The sequence below is a fragment of the Panthera uncia genome, chromosome A2 (genome assembly GCF_023721935.1).
Source record: "Panthera uncia isolate 11264 chromosome A2, Puncia_PCG_1.0, whole genome shotgun sequence".
Taxonomy (NCBI): domain Eukaryota; kingdom Metazoa; phylum Chordata; class Mammalia; order Carnivora; family Felidae; genus Panthera; species Panthera uncia.
Genome location: NC_064816.1, coordinates 125,335,041 through 125,352,832, shown reverse-complemented (window position 1 = coordinate 125,352,832; position 17,792 = coordinate 125,335,041). Strand labels below are relative to the sequence as shown.

General features: G+C 39.7%; 1 protein-coding gene across 11 annotated transcripts in view; it reads left to right on the top strand.

Annotated features, from left to right (window-relative positions):
• The first annotated feature begins 93 nt into the window (after nucleotides 1–93).
• The window catches only part of IMMP2L (inner mitochondrial membrane peptidase subunit 2), an 879,044-nt gene continuing 861,345 nt past the window's right edge, over nucleotides 94–17,792 (top strand). For 3 of the 11 annotated variants that reach the window (XM_049642957.1, XM_049642960.1, XM_049642961.1), the window contains exons 1-2: nucleotides 94–140; nucleotides 670–742. The gene's annotated coding sequence lies outside the window, so the exon portion shown is untranslated. The other 8 variants (XM_049642955.1, XM_049642967.1, XM_049642966.1 and 5 more) reach the window with 5 other exon arrangements.

Below are 17,792 nucleotides of genomic sequence, written 5' to 3'. Positions count from 1 at the left end.
GGGGGAGGAGGCGGCACCGGTTTTCCGCGGGGGGCGGAGCTTCGCGCAGCTCCCGCGCGCTGGGGGATGGGGGCGGAGCTTGCCGCCGGTGGGGGGCGGGGCCAGCGCGGGGACTTCCCCTGGGCTGAGCTGCGCAGCGGGTGCGGAGGGCGGGAGCGCGGTGGCGGTTCGGGGGGTTCTGTGAGGCTGGCGGGGGTGGGCGGGCGCGCAGCCGCCGACCCCTGGTGGTCCCCCGGGCTTGGGCCCTTTCCGGAGGAGTCGGCTGCAGGCGGGGAGGGAATTGCTGGGAGGCTGAGAGCTGCTCGGCCGCGAGTCCTGTGGGGTCGCGAGCATGTGTACGTGCGCGTGTTTATCTAAGGCCCCGCGCGGCGGCCGGCACAGTCGCCTACCCTTTCGGCTAACTATGGTGGCTCCTCGGCGCCTAACGACGGCGACACGTAGCCGGGAGGCGGCTAGGTCCTCCCCGCCAAGTGGGCACCCCTAGATCGCGCCCGCTCCTTGTCACCCCTGCCCCCCAGAGGGGACAACTCCGGCTCCAAGCCCTGGCCGTGAGGGAGCGCTGTGGGGACGCGCTGCCCTGCGCCTTGAAGTGTTGGGCAGGTGGTGGGAGTTCCTGAGGCTTCAACATCAGGATTTTAAAGCACCTGTCTCTGTCATTTTTACTTTTAGGGTTTTGGCCAAATTGGGCGAGGGCACAAAATAACCACTTACCCCTTCTCACCGAGGAAGAACGGGAGAAAGGGTAAGTAAGGAATGATCAGGGGTGGAAGGAGCTAGGACTCTGTAAGAAAGAGCAAGGGAGACAAAAATCGAGAGCCACAACTGCCCCTGGGGGATGTGGGGGCCAAATTCTACCGTTATCATCAGGAAACCGAGGCCCACCTTCAAGGCTCACAGACTCCAAGCCCGAAAGTTTTCTCAGGCCTAGAGCCTGTAGAGCTGGCTGGGAACTTGACAGCTTGGCATAGATCCCTTTTAGCTACTTGACCCGACAGCTTTCTCTCGTTATCCCGTCTTTGGAACGTTGGTCTTGCAGTTGTCTGCCTCCCCACCATGGCGCTCTCTAAGCTACCTTTGATTAATTCCCCAGACTGTAGTCATTAAACAATCATGGCCCTGCTTGATTACTCACAGGGACCCACCCACAGATTTTTTTTTTTTTTTAAGAGACTTCTGTAAAAATTCTTTAGAACGCCAAAGGGTAAAAATAACAATATCATAACTGTTGAAATTCTTTTGGGATCTTCTCTCAAGCTCATAGAGGAAGGTTTTGTTTTTGTTTTTGATTTTCGATTTTTGCGTGGGGGTGAAATTACCAGGCAGGGCCATTTTTCCTTGACTTTGATACCCCTTCACAAATACTCTCTTCCCTTCTGAAAAGTGGCCAAACACACACTGAAACCCTCGGAGGTTTGCTGTGATTTTCAATGTGGTGTCTTACACTGGTTCTTTTGTGCAAATCTTCCATCACTTGCCATCCTTCTACCTTCTTACTGGAATGAAACACAGCTCCTCTCAGAACATTGGGAATGCCTTATGCATCCTATGTGTCCCATGTAAACAAGTGTTTTCAGTTAGTTAAAATTCAGGTTAGCCCCAAGCAAGAATGTAGCAAACCATTCTGGATACTTACACAGGAGAGCCAGAATTGCTTTCTGTGGCAACTTGGCCCTGGCTGCCTGTACCCTTAACCTGCCTTCTTACTTGTCTGTGTATATGGCTCAGATAGCCATATACATAATGTACGAAAAACTAGAAAATAGTTGTTTATGGATGGGTTCATTCATTAGCGCAGTAGATATTTATTTATTATCTTTTCCTACCAAACGACCGAGCACTGATGTATAAGTTGGATGGTAAGAATGATGAGCCTGTGTTGGAGATGGCCATTTGGGGCAGGCCTTTCATCAGTTTTCTGTGGATTTTCAGAATAGTTAAGTGTTACTGTAAAGACCTTCCCTATACTATTGAGCTTAGTCTATACAGTGTTGCGGGTGGACAGTGCTATTTTTCTGCCTTCTAGCACGTTCAGTGGTAAACTTTCAAGGATTACTGACGTGGTGATTTGTGTCCTTTTTTAGAATTGTGTTGTTACTGGACAGAGAATCAGTTCTGAACTCAGGTTAGGCTGCTGACTGCTTGAAAATCAATACTTGAGAGACAGGTGATGGTGGCAAAGGAAAGATTGCTTTATTGAGGAAGCCGGCAACCTGGGAGGATGGTGGACTAATGTCTCAAAGACCATCTTCCCAGTCCAGGTGCAGCTGGAGAGTTTTTAAGGGGAAGGCGTGAAGAATGGGGAGAGGGGGCATTCTCCTGATTGCCACATTCAGGAGAAGCTGGCGCCCAGGCGGTTAGTTGTGTGTCGACATGACCCTGAAGAGGCTCGTTGTCATCGGTGGCAGCTGTTTTCTAATGTGATTAGGTGTTATCTTCTGGGAAAGTTTGGTTCTTCACTCCTCAAGGCCAGCGGTTTGCAAATCTCCAGGAAAGTAGGTTAGTTTGGCTACAGACCAATGGACTTAGATCAGCAAGCACAAAGGGCATAAGCTTGAGGCAAGTTAACCCTTAAGACTGGTTGGAGTGCTGTTACAGTGTTATAGTCATTTTCCAGTGTAGTAAGTGTATTGTACCAGTATAAAAATTACATGAGGATAATGGTTTGAATTGTTGCATAAAGATAATGTAAGATGAGAAAATATGGAGAGTGTTATGGGGGATTCACTTAAGAAAGTAAGTACTAGGCTGGTCACCTGTATGAGTTTCTGGTATATTTAACCTCATTTTTTATTGAAGATGACTTTTTCTGGTTACATAAGTTTAAAAATGAATCTTGCAGGGATATGAAAGATGGAAAGCAAGTCTCTTAAGAGCCTACTCTTAGATGAACCTTCTCAACAATTTGTGTCTATTTCTTCAACTATTTGTTTCATGATTATATGTTACTATTTGGCCTTCTACCTCTATGTTCTTGTCTGTGTACCAGGCCAATCCTCCTGTAGAAGTGGCATGGCTTTTAGATTCTTTTAGACATTGGCTTGAGTCCTGGCTCTTATCTCATAAGCTCTGCGAGTTTGGACCAGTTAAAACTTTGCTCCCTAACGTCTCACCTGTCAAAACAGAACAATGAGTATATTTAAAAATGTGTAAAAAAACAGCGTCTGGCATATAGATACTAACTGTTAACTTCCCTCCTTTTTTATCTGGTCACTCATCACATTCTTCATGATCTTTGCTATTGAAGTAAGGTATCTCGTATTTCACTTTCCTGAAGGTAGATGTTTGCATTTTCACAGTCACGACTTGTTATATCTGATCCTAGAGTTTCTGGGACAAGGACTGACCCCTGACGTGGCTTGAATTCCCCCTATGAAATCATTCCACAGCTATGCCTATAGAGTGTCAGCTTGAAAAATGAAGGGAAAGGGTTTCTATAAATGTGTTTATAAAGCTCTGACACTGTTCCTAACGTGGGAAAGACATACCACCGCATTTAGCTGAGTGCTTAAATTTAGGATTTCTATTTCAGAAATGTCTTTGGTTTATAAGAATTACAATAAAAATACTGATGCTACATGTCCAAACTGTCATGATTTTGCCAAGTTGTGGGTTTAATATACAGTTAAGCTGTGTATTTAGTGTATCTAATACAGCTCTGGAAGCCAAGAAAGACAAGTCCACAGACATCAGATTTTACACCAGACATCTGGCTTCACTTTGCTAAGGAGTACATTTTGTCAGTAGATTAGAGGCCTATCAGCTCTAGTTGGTGACATTGTATCATCAGCTCTGGTCTGTAGGGTTTAGTGTGATGTTTTATTCAAATGACAGCACACGCTAAATGGGCACCTGGTCAGAAAAGCACACTTCCCACAGGTGTCTTCTGGTGTCGTTGCTCTTACAAGTTAACGAGGTAAAATAGTTTCTATCCTTGGTGATTTTTTTGTGGAAAACATATTCTTGTATTCCAGAAATTCATTTCCAAGTCCATTTTTGTTTGCAGTGTTGAACGGTGTACTTACAGAAATCGAATAACAAATAGACTTTAGATTTCCAGATCAGGACCCCAAAAAGCTATTTTAACTCATTATATGCCCATTATGTATCAGTGGTACTACAGACTCTAGCCAACAATTATAATAGGGTTTTGGAGAATAATATATTTTGAGTTCCAGCCTAGAATAGCGGAACCACATCCCTCATTTTGAGGCAGTCAGGAATATAGAAATACTCTAGATGCTATTACTTCTGGGTTTTCAAGTAGGCTCTGTGATTGCTTAGCTGTGATCTTGGATACAAATTCTTTATCTGTAAAATGGAATAATTGCTCATGATTATTGTGAGATTTAGTGAGCATTTGTAAAGTAGCACAATATCTGGTTCAAAATTAGCCATCAGTAAATAGTAGTTTCATTTCTTCCCTCTCGGTCTTGGCCACAAGAACAAAGGTTATCAGCCCCCTAACCCCCACCTTAGATCTCAGAATAATCCACTGGCAGGATTTGTGGCTCCAGCAGAGAGACATTACCCCTGGAATCTGGAATTTAGTAGTGGGGGCTGAGAAAAGGCTATGGAGAATAACAAAAGGGAGGAGTGGTGAACTCACAGAGGAAGGTGCCAATTTTTGCTCAGTCCATGGATTTAGGTTGATGAATTACTTGACTCGTAGAAAGAACCACCTTTATCTCTGGCCTTTCTGTTGATCTTTTGTCAGCTGCTCCGTTGGAGATTCTTACCTCCTTATTGATGCTTAGTCCAATGATAGTTTCTTTCTTTCTTTCTTTCTTTCTTTCTTTCTTTCTTTCATTACCTCGCTATTACCTGAATAATCATGTATTTCTATTTTTTTTTTTTTTTTTTAATGGGTGGGACTTAATAATAGATGTCTGTACTTCCTAAAGATCTGGTCTTTTTCTTTGGTTTAAAAATTTAAAATTTTTCTTTTTCTTTTTTTTTTTTTAATGTTTATTTATTTTTGAAAGAGAGACAAAGTGTGAGCAGGGGAGGGGCAGAGAAACAGGCTGGCTCTAGGCTCTGCATTGTCAACACAGAGCCCGATGCAGGGCTTGAATCCACGAACCATAAGATCATGACCTGAGCTGAAGTCAGATGCTTAACCAACTGAGCCACCCAGGAACCCCCGATCTGGACTTTTTCTATACTTGAAATCCAGTTGATCTTCTTGTCCTGTCATTAACCGCTTTTTTTTTTTTTTTTTTTTTTTAACTATATGCTATTGTGCATTGAACTAGTGCTGAGGCTATAAAGATGAAGTCACTGTCCTTGGTCAAGGATCTTATAGTTTAGTAGGACAGTAGACATCTTGGCCAACAGTTCAAATATTGTGTACTATTTGCCATAACAGAGGTATAAGTGCAAAGGAAGGCTAGCAGGAGCTCTTGATCCCTGATGGAAATGTCACGGGAAGATTTTAGCAGTGGTTGTGTTTTGAACTGAACCTTGAAAGCGGAGTAGAAGTGGGCAGGTTGACAAGCAGGAGAGAGCATTTCCACGTGGGGCTCATAGCCTGAATAGTTGTATGGCATTACGAGGGCATGTTGTGTTCATGGAACTATATATAGGTCAGTTACATTAGGGCAAAGTCAGGAGTGAAAGGAGATGAAACTGGATAGCTAGGTCAGGGCATACTTTCTATGCCACGTGCGGCATTGTGAGCGACATGAAAGGTCACCTTGAAAGCAAAGTGCCGGGTCGATTGGGGGTGGAGTGAGGTGCTGGGTGGGGATGTGGCAAGACTGGAGACCTGAGCAGACAGTGTATTAGTATGGATAATGGCCACTCGAGAGCTGGGACAAGGCTGGAAGTAGTGGGGAAACTTAGAAGTAAACTTAGAAGTTTAGGAAAAATATTTAGAAGGAGGGGAAATTGGGTCATCTTCATGACTGTTTGAATGTAACAGAAAGGGGAGAGTGAGGGTGCTGGAGTAGCTGCCAGATTTCTGACTGGTGAGAGGGTAGGGAGAAGAGGAAGCAGCTCTGGGCTGGGGGCAGCTGTTGAGTTCAGGCTGGGACAAGTGATTAAGGAGCTTGCTGGACATGTCCTTGGCGAGTGGGACTGTCTAGGAGGCCATTGGATATACGGTCCTGGAGTGTCACAAGAGATGAGGAGGCTGCATGCAGAGGCAGATTTCTGAGTGCTTACTATGTGGAGAGTAGTTGAAGGCATGGGTAAGGACAGAAGTGCTTAGAGGAACTGCATAGAAAGAGAAAAGGGCTCAAGGTAAGTTTTGGAGAATACTGAATTTTTGGGTACACACCAAGACAGAAGGGGAGTGGCCAGAGAAGCTGGGGGAAAAGAGAAAGCAAAACTTTTCAGGCCAACTTGCAGAGTTTCAAGAAGTAGAACCCAATTAAAACTGTAATGCTATGAATCATCAAGCATGATGAGGATTGTAAAGTAGAATCAATGGCTCCGTTGGTTTGGTGGGGGCAGAAAGTACACCGCGTGGGCAAAAGGAGTGAATAGGAGAGGAGGAAGTGAAGAGAGAGTAAGTATGCCTGGGCCCTTTCTCAGAGATTCTGACTTCACTGGTCTGCAGTCCAGAATTTTCAAAGCTCTAATATGTGTCCAAAGATGAAACTCAGTGTGGCAGGCTTCTTTTTTTGAGGGGAGAGACAGCATGTATGTATATTGAGAGGAAGGGGCCCCACAGACAGGGAAGTGTTGAAAATATAATTGCCTGTAATCACGGTTCTTTGTTATGCTTTCTAGTGAATGAAAATCAGGTTGTCGCTGTCTTTGCCTAATCTTCCCTTTAAAACAAATAAACAAACAAACAAAAAATGCATACCTGACCCCCACTCTTGAATATCCTATTTACCCTTTTTTTTTCCTTGTCCAAAGTTCCACTGATAACTTGCTTTCACTGCATCTGGCCTTTTTTCACTTACATCATTCTCTGACCTAATCCAACTTGGGGGGGAAAAAGTCCCCTTTCTTTTATTAAAAACTGAAAAATGTCAACAGAGTGTGTACTAGGAAGCTAAGGGGGAATTAACCATGCCAAACATAAAAAAAAATCATTTGATTTAGCAAACATTTATTAATATCTGCTGTCTTCAAGGCTGTATAATATGGAAGGCTACATAGGATGGGAAGGATGAATGAGATAGGGATCCTGCCCTTAAGGACTTCTCAGGTCAGTGAGAGAAATGGATGTGTAAATAAATGCCTTATGCAATATGTGCTGTTATAGAGGTCCAAGGTAAGATGGATGTAAAACAATGGACTTCTTTCTTTTGTGTTAGCCACAAGACTTCGCACAGGTGAAATCTCAAGGTGACACGTGAGCTAGAACTTGCAGTGGAGTGAAGTTATAGGATGCTGAGGTTCGAGGAGTGGGATCAAGGGAATAAAATACTCCTTGGTGGTCCCATGTTAGTGGCGGAATGGGTTTCAGTTTTTCATCTCTTCTTCCTCCTTGTTCTGTTTGGTTTACTGCAAGATGTCTGTGTCTTTCAGGGAACTTTGGAGGATAAAGATGTTTCAGCTGACATATAGAGATATCCACAGTTTTTCCTTTTCTAGTACAAACTTTCTATGAATTTACTACAACTCGTTTATTATATTCTAGATGACTAAAACAGACCAGAGCAATTAAATCAGAATCTCTTGGAATTATGTCCAGGTATTGATATTTTTCAAAATGCCCCCAGATGTTCTAATGCAGCCAGGGTAGAGAATGACTGAGCTAAGATATGGTGCAGCAGAAAAGTCTTGGAGTTGGAGCTAAAAAGTAATAGGTCAGATTTTCGTGATTCTTTTATTTGTTTTTTAATGTTTATTTATTTTGAGAGAGAGAGAGCGAGCAAGCAAGCAGGGGAGGTGCAGAGAGAGGGAGAGAGAGAGAATCCCAAGCAGACTCTACACTGTCAGCACAGAGCCCAATGGGGGGCTCAAACCCACAAACTGTGAAGATGGTGACCTGAGCCAAACCCAAGAGTTGGACCCCCAGCCAACTCAGCCACCCTGGTGCCCCTGTGATTCTTTTTAATAGCATGTGTCCTTAGTTAAGTTATTTAGACTTCTCTAAGCCCATCATCCTTTGGAAAATGGAGATGGCAGTAAACAGTCCTACCTTGTAAGATTGTGTGGGTCAAAAGAGGTGATTGTATAAAGGGACATTATGTGTAGATGTGGTTTTGACAATGAAATATTCTGTTGACTTTCTCTAGGATAAGACTGGCTAAGAGCTTGCCACCTTGCCCTGCAAGGTAGTAACATTTTACAGATTGGAATGTAAGATTTCACCATCATGAGCATTTTGATGCTATATTTTACTGTATCTGCATAATGCTAAAATGTTGAAGACCTAAAGCAAAAATATAAATCCTTAAAGAAACAGTCAGCAGTTGAGCATTTCTCATCTGACACATTAATTCTATTTAAAATTATACAAATGTTTATTGTGACAAAGATTGTAAAGTGTATAAAAATTCTCAATGTTAGTAATGTGATTGTTGAGTATTAAAATGCTCTAAATAGGTTTTCATTTTTAAAATCTATACATTAAAATATAGAAATCTTCCAGAAGACAGTAAAAACTCCACAAAGTACCATGGAGCACCATGTAGTCAATTATATTATGGGTCCCATCATGTCTGTTATGTACAGAGGGACATGTAACTGTGTCTTTTTTTTTTTTTTTTTTTTTACTGTGGGATGCCTGGTATATTAGTGTTGGTCCTATAATCACATAAGAATGATCATCCTATGGTATTCTAACATATTTTACTTGAGAAGTAGTATTATTTAATGGAAAGGAAACTGAACCTAAAGCCTCAGATTGGGTTCTAGATCAGGTTTCCCTGCCCACTCCTAAATGGTAGTAGCTAGGTTAGTTTCTCTGAGCATCACATGTAAAATTGGGATGCATTAGCTCTCTGGTTGCTTTGTAACATATCAAAAGCTCAGTGGCTGAAAACAACAATAATCATTTATTAAATCATGGTTTCTGTGGGTCAGCAATTTGGGTGGTTCTGGCTCAGGGTCTCATGAGGTTGCTGTCAGATATCAGCTAGAGGTGCAGTTATTAGAGGGCATGCCTGAGGCTAAAAGGTTCACTTCCAAAATGCCTACTCACATGGCTGGCAAGTTGGTGTTGGCAATTTGATTCCTCTCCATAAGGGCCTGACCATTCAGCTGCCCTCACACCATAGGAGCTGGCTTCCCCAGAGTGACATACAGGAGACCAATGTGCAATCTGTAGAGCCTTTTATAACCTATCCTTGGAAGTCACACACCATCATTTTGATGTCTGATTGGTCTCATGGGCCAGCCCTGATTCAGAGTGAGAGTACACAGTGTATGAGGCATGCATCATTGGGGACCATCTTGGGGGGTTGGCTGTCTGACAAGATAACCACCTCTACCCAGCACAGCATAGCTTTGAATTTCAATGAAGACTTTATGGAAAATCCTTTATAAACCATTAAAGCAATAGATACATTTTCCAACTTTTTCACATCTTCTAGTGTAAAAGTAGTACATCTGATGGGAGAAAATCGTGAGCAAGAAAAGTAACCATAGCAAGAACCTGTCAGTCACCTAGGTAGGTTTTCTCCTAGATAGTCTACCTCCTTGATGATATCTCTGAATGTCTGATGCTCATTTTTATATCTGTCTTTTGGAATTTGCTCTGTTTTGCCTGAATTATAGTCATTTGTGGACTTGTCTTACCCTATGTTGGACTGGAAACTTTTAAAGTAGGGGCTACATCTTACTCTTCATTGTCTTCTGGCACCTTTAACTTAATGCCTGGTACTTCAGTGGTGTTTAATTGCTATTAACTGAACTGAATGGGATCACTGGCAAAACTCCAGTCTTTACGCCTCTCCTGAAATTTCAGATGCCGAGGGTCATTATTTGCTCAGGTGGTATTGATGATGGTGGTGGCTCCTGCCAGAGCCATCTTTAATCCTGTCTGATGGGTCTTTGATTTGCCACTCTAGCCCTTAGCCTCTCCTAAATGCCTCAGGTGTTCGGGTCTGCCAGGTGCTTAGCCTGTTCTCAATGCTGACCAAAGCAAGCAAGCACCCCCTCGCCCGCCCCCCAACATACACACAGTCATTCGTGTATGACTGTTTCAGAATCTCATTGAACTCCTGCTTAGTTTGGTAACTCATAGCATATTTTTGACTTAGATTAAGAATGCCCACAAGATAATGTCTTTCTTCCATGTGATAAATCATAAAAATTTTATCTTTGCCATTTTATCCAAAAATTTATTCCGAGAGGTAGGTCTTTGTCATGACACTTTGACACATGCATTTGTATATATTTTTCTTTTGAAAAATGTTTGTAGCATTTATGGTCAGCCTTTGAAAAATCATCTTGCTTGTAGCTGGAGGACACATTGTAAACACATTATCAAGTTTAGGTGTTCTGGTTTTAGAATCATGTACAGCAAAGACTTTTTTTTTTTTTTAAAGAAGGGAAATGTTTGTAATAGCATATTTTACATTTTAGGAAAATTTAATTTTATGCATTTTTCACATTATGTAGACCAATAAATTCAAAGCATCTCAGGATTCTTTTCTGCTTTCTGCTCTGTCTGGTGGATTTTCCTGCTGATTTCTCTCTTTAGGTATTCTTCACTTCCTTCTCCATTACCTGCCTTCTCTGTCTGTTGTCTGTACCAAATTTTCTGCCTGTCTTTGGGCTTATTCAACTGATGTCATGTTTGAGGATGAGTGGGCTACAAAGGGCAGTGGGCATTGTGAGGGGCACTGAGTCTGTAAAGAAGAGTTCAACTAAAGGTTAGGGTTGATGGTAATCAAAGGTGTTCTTTGCTAAGTAGGTAATAGTGGACCTGTAGAGCAACACTTGGTAGGAAAAGATTAGAGTTGCCACGGATAATTTGTGTTAATTTTTTAAAATAGATTTTATTTTTTTTAGAGCAGTTTTAGGTTCACAGCAAAATTCAGGGGAAGGTACAGATATTTCCCATATACCCCCACCCCCACACATGCGTAGCTTCTCCCATTATCAACATTACTTACCAGAATGATACATTTATTACAACTGATGAACCTGCACTGATGTAGCATTATCACCTAAAGTCAAATAGTTTGCATTAGGGTTCACTCTTTGTATTGTACATTCTATTGTGCATTTGAACAAATCCGTGATAACGTGTCCACCATTATAGTATCATACAGTAGTTTCACTGCCCTCAAAGTCCACTGTATTCTACCTATTCATCCTTCTCTCAGCCCCTGACAATCGTAGATCTTTTTACTGTCTCCATAGTTTTGCCTTTTCCAGAATGTCATATAGTTGGAATCATACAGTATGTAGCTTATTTCCTTAAATTTTACTTTGCCTGGTGTAGCAGATAATTTACAAAGCATTTTGGTATTTTTCCAAGAGCTTATTTAATGAGAGTTTTATTAGTGTCACATTTAAATACTAAGTAATTATTATTTAGTTCTGTTAAATAATAACTATTTAGTATCATTATGAAGGAGTTTGAGGCACTTCATAAACTAATTAGCTTTTTTATGAATCTCTTTCTCGTGTAAGAGAAGTACTGTAGTCTGAACACATGAGTTATGACAGTAATAGTTTAAGTTTCAGATGAAGATTGTGTGAGATGTGTGCATGATGTTAATATTCTAAACATTTCATTAAAACCTGTATTTTAAAACTTAAAAAAATAGTAAATATAAATTTCTATACTTTAAAGTGGTGATGTATGGTGAAAAGATGGAACGAGTTTATGAGGTTTTATTCAAGTGCTAGCTCTACTATCAACTATGCGAACATGAACTTTTCGTCTCTGAACTTCATTTCGTTTTTTTGGAAAAATGGAGCTCACATGGTTATTTTTGAGTACTAGCCAAGCTGTTTGTTAGAATCCTATGTAAATTTTAATTCATAAAGAAATGTGAGTCTGAGTGGCTCAGTTTGTTAAGCATCTGGCTCTTGGTTTAGGCTCAGGTCATGATCTAGTGGTTTCATGAGTTCAAGCCCCACATTGGCTGTGCACTGACAGTTCAGAGCCTGTTTGGGACTCTCAGTCTCCCTCTCTCTCTCTGCCCCTCCCCCACTCACACTGTCTTTTCTCTCTCAAAATAAATAAACTTAAAAAAAATTTTAAGAAATGTGAGGAATTATTTAGTTAATGAGTCATATCGGGTTATCACATTTAACTTTTTAAATTTTTTTTTTTTTGGTTTTGCAGACAAGTAATAAAGGGCAGTAATAATTGGGGTTAAGAAGGTAATACTACAGAAAAGATGTATTATTTAGCTGTGTCCGAGAAAAAAATGCATTTTTTTTCTTCTGAATATGTCTTATTAAGGCTGCTTGTATCTTATTGTGAAAGGTATACACTTTGTGATATTCAGCTTGTGTGCTCCTAATCACATTTATTTCCTAGTTGTTAGCTTGAGATGTTAGTTCTCCCTTCAACAGCACGAATTATATTGCCACCTTCTGTATATAGTCAGAGACACATTATTAGATGTTTATGGTAGGAAAACATCTACCATTGAAGATGGTAGATGATTGAAGCCAGTAGGGCAAGGCATAGTTAGGTAGAAAGATTTTTGGGGGGGAAGAGAATGCAAATAGTCTTGTGAAGTTGAAATGTTGAGGCAAGTGATACATTAAATATAATTCTAGTTTCAAAGTGTCCATCTAGTTTAAAATACTTAGAGGAATGGTCAGCGACATACTAATGCATTATAGTTACAGAAAACTCTACACTTCCAAGTTTGAGAATGCTTGATGTTGTTTAGTTCAAGATAAAACTCTAATAGTCACGTCCTTTATTAACATCCTTATTATCTTGCAATCTCATCTTTTTGTATCTGTACTAATTTAAAGTTCTTTTTTTGTCTTCAAAGTGTATTCTATGGCTGAAGACATGACATAGTTCTGTTTCCACCACATGTGCAGTCAGAACACACACACTTACTGATTAAGTTCACCATCTTTTATGGGCATGGTTTGTCGTGCTCCAAAACAATTAACAATAGTAACATCAAAGATCACTGATCACAGATCACTGTAGCGAGTATAATAATAATGAAAAAGTTTGAAATATTGTGAGAGTTACCAAAATGTGACACTGAGACATGAAGTGAGCAAATGCTATTGAAAAAATGGCACTAAGACACTTGCTTGATACAAGGTTGCTACAAACTTCAATCTGTAAAAAAACAGACAAACACACAAAGCATGATCTGCGAAGCACAATAAGGAGTAGTGCAATAAAACGAAGTATGCCTGTATAGCTTAAAGTTATAGAGGCCTCTCTCCATTCTAGGTTGACCTTCCCTACTATGATCTTCCATTGCACAAAATTCAGTTACTTTTATGCAACATAGTAGACTCTTACTAAATAGTTGTTGAATCAATGTTGTCTTTTGTATTTGCAGGGAGAGCAGAAAGATCATCTTAACCATTCAAAATAACCGATAGGGTTTGAACAAAGACATTTGGGAAGTACCTTTGTTCTTTAATTTAGAACCAATGAGAAACTATTTGTCTACAGTAAAAGGCCATGGAACATGTAGATTGAGGTTAGATTGTGAATGACCTAAATATTAGATTTAGTAGTCTGTCAGATTGGCAAAGAAACAAAGTTTGAAAACACAATGTGTTATTGAGGGTATAGGGAAATAGGCAGATTCATCATTGCTAATGGGAGTATGGATTTTTGCAGTTTTCATTGAGACCAATTTAGAAATAGTTAACAAAACTTAAAACACACATATCATTTGATTCCTTATTAGGATTTATTCTGCAGATCTTGTACTTGGATGAAATATATTTAAGGGTATTGTTGGCAGGAATTAGAAACAACTTAAGTGCCCATTCTTAGGGAATTGGATAAATAGATTATGGTACGTATAGTAGAATGTGTAGTAGTTAAAATGAATAAGGCAGTTGATATATACTGAAATGGAATAATTATTAAGTCAAAAAAAGATGCAGAACAGTGGGCATTAGTAGGTTAATATTTTGGAGGAGACTAAATTAAGATATATAGTTTCTTGTATATGTACAGAATATCTCTGGAGGGAGTAATTAAAAAATATAAAATGCCTCTGGGGAGTGGCTGGAGAGCAGGGATGAGAGGGTGTCTTATTTTCAATTGTATACTACCTTTTGGATATTTTGAATTTTGTATTATACAAACATTTTTTTTTAATGGAAGAAACACATTCAACTCAAAGTATATTTCTGTATTACATATAATCCATTATGGAAAGTTAGGGAATAGAAAAGTGAATTTAAAAAATCCCTCTGGATCATATATCTGATAAGGGGTTAATATCCAGAGTCTATAAAAAATCCTATAATTCAACAACAAAAAACAAATAACTCAATTAAAAGATGAACAAAGGACATGAATAGACATTTCTCCAACAAAGATACACAAATGACTGATAAGAACACGAAAAGGTGCTCAGTATTACTAATCATTAGAAAAATGCAAATGAAAACCATGATGAGATACTATTAACTCATACTCATTAGGGTAGCTACTATTAAAAAAAATAGTAACAAGTATTGGTGAGGATGTGGGGAAATTATAATGCTATGCACTCTTAATGTAAAATGGCGGGCGCTTGGGGAGCTCAGTCGGTTAAGCGTCCAGCTTCCGCCCAAGTCATGATCTCATGCTTTTTTAGTTCGAGCCCCATGTCAGTCACGCTGCTGTCAGTGCAGAGCCAATTTTGAATCCTCTGTCCCCCTCTTTGCCCATCCCCAACTCCTGTGTGCTGTCTCAAGAATAAAGAAAGCTTAAAAAAATAATAATTGAAAAGTTTCTAAGACCCATTTTCATAGCAGCATTAATCACAGTACTCAAAAGGTGGAAGCAACCCATGTATCCACAGCTGGATGAATTGGTAAACAAAATGTGGAATACACATGTAGTAGGACATTATCCAGCCTTAAAAAGGAAGGAAATTCTGATATATGCTGCAACATGGATGATCCTTGAGGTCATTTGCTAAGTGAAATAAGCCAGTCACAAGACAAATTCCATTTATGTGAGGTCCCTAGAGTAGTCAAATTCATAAAGAAAGCAGGATACTGGTTACCAGGGGTAGGGGGTAGGGAGGAATAAGGAGTTGTTTAATGGATACAGAGTTTCAGTTTTGCAAGAGAAGAGTTCTGGAGATTGGTTGCACAACAATGTGAGTATACTTATCACTATTGAACTGTGCATTTAAAAATGGTTAATGTGGTAAATTTTATGTCATGTGTATTTTGCCACAGTTAAAAAAATATACCCCCTCCCCCCAAAAAATCACCCTTAGGTATAGTGGTGGGGAAGATGAATACGTAAATAAATGACTGATACAGAATATAATCTAAGTGTCCAAAATGAGGTGTAAACAAAGCTTTGGGTGCCATAGGATGGGGCATAGCTAACAGATTGGAGATTGCCTGTGACTTCATAAAATATGAGTGAGTTTTGAGCTTGTATTAGGAGACTGCAGCATTAAGTGTGTGGAGAGGGTGGAAAGAAACCTAGGCTGAAAGAGTAGAACAAGTAAAGGCATAGGGAGGGAATGTGAAGGGTACCATCATAAAAGAGAAGAAGATGATGCTGGAAAAGAATCAGGTCAGACTCTGCATGTCTTTGACTATTGAGCCACATTTTTCCTGCCTGAGTTTGTGTCACTCTTGATTTGTTTGGGGTGTAAACTACTTTGAGGGCTTCCTCAATCCTGCTGGTGTTTTGTTTCCACCCAAGCCGATTCTACCTATTTTCTTCTTAGGGTAGCCACTTACATTCCTTTCCCTGTTTATTTTTACGTATGTTGAATGGAAAACTCCCCTTCCCAGCTGCTTTTCTTTCATCTTGTTCTGCTTCTGTGTTGCACTAAGGCAGAGTCCTGTTTGCCCTGTGCCACAGAGGCCATCTTTTCTTAGATTTCTTCCAGCCAATGGAGCAGAATATGTTTAGTACACAAAGAGCTGAAGATGTTGTATTTCAAAGTTTTTCCCTAAATAAAGCAGTGTACAATATAAATTCACTGGGCCTTATTGATTTTCTCCGTGACAGGTGAGATACCTAATTTAGTTGCTTGGCTGATATGTCACTATTTTGTCTCTGCAAGCTATAACCTTGCTCTTTCACTCTTTTCATTAAAGAAGTGAATTCATAGAGTTGATAGGAACCGTGGGCAATTTTAAAGGTAGAATTTGTCCTTTAGCCAGGCATTAGATTGTTCTGTTTGTTTCTTCGATCTCTTTTTCTTCCTAATTTCCAGCTGTTAAAGGCAATAAATGGAGATGATGTGGATTCTGACTTCATCTGTCTTGCTAATTTTAATCTGCTAGGAACCGTGCAGTGGAAAAAAAAAAAAAATCTAAGAAAAACTATTTTCTGATCAGCTTCTACTGAAAATACTTAATCAAAGTAGTCAAAGGGGAAAGTTACATTCTCAAGGATTGCTACTTGATTATGGAATTAAAATCGTAAGAGTGGTGATTTATCTGAAGTGTGATTTTCTCTTGGGGAAAATTTGCCATCCCATTAGCATTTATTTGCATATCTTTTAACAAATACATGATTGGATCTGAAGATAGAAGACTACATTTGCTCTTATATAAAATTTAATTTTATGGTAATATCGACTACCTAATTATTATCTTTCTTTAAGTATCTTTGAGGAGTCTGTTGGTTAGAAAACATGATGCGATCAGTGCCTTGGAATTAATCAAGGTGGTCCTGTTGACTTAGAGAGAGGGCTCATCTTGGCCTTTGTCTGACACATATTTTAGTTCTCAAGCTAACTAATAGGGCTAAGTTGGGGGAGAATTAGTCATAGTGGTAGGCCCTACCAGTCGTAGGAGGTGACTGGGCTTGGGTGGTGATGGTTGCATCAGCTTTGTATTTGACAAATGGAGCACACCAATATGGTTATGAATGTTTAACAGGTACAGTAACTACTGCAAACAAGTGGTAGCTTAAAATTAATTGCAATTTTTGTTTAAAAAATGTGGTTGATTTTTAAGTACTTTGTTCTGTATTTGCTTTTATGTTTGCTGAAAATATTACACATGAAGATTATGCTTTAAATACTATAAAATGTCTTTCTACTATTAACTAAATGATTGTGGAAAATGTTACATTTTAAAGGTCATGTTGATTTTCTGGCATTTCCAGTTTTACATTTTACACATACAGTTGAATTGGTTTAGCTCCTAGTTGAGTGTTTAAAGATCCGGGTAATAAATGTAGAAGGGAAATTGCAAAAGGGCACGATGTTTTGAAATGCACGTATCTTCCAGCTTTCCTGTGTTTCAACAGTGAAATATGAAGTTCTAAGAGCCAATACAGAGGGGCTGAAAGGATAGCAGGATAATAAATGTTTTCAGTGCTTAAGTCCAAAGACAACTCCAGCGATATTTTTCTCTTAATTGATGTTGTATATATAGATTTGTACTTTTCTTCCTTTTATACCCCTTCTGCATTTGAAAATTTATTAGAAATTAACGAGACTTGAGCATTTACCTTTTACATAGTGGATTGAACTAATTGTGTATTCAGAACACTCCTCATAAAAGTTGCATCTGATTGCTGTGGTAGCAGCTATGAAATCAATAACTCATGTTATGTTTATTGGGAGTGATGAATATTTACTGGGAGTGGTGACTAAGTGGGAGGTGGGGAACACAGTGCTTAAATGCACAGGCCATGGGGGCACATAATCTGGATTCAGCTCTGCTACTTACTGTCTGTGTGACCTTAGGAAGGTTACTCAAATACTGTGAACATTAGTTGATATCTTTCAATATGG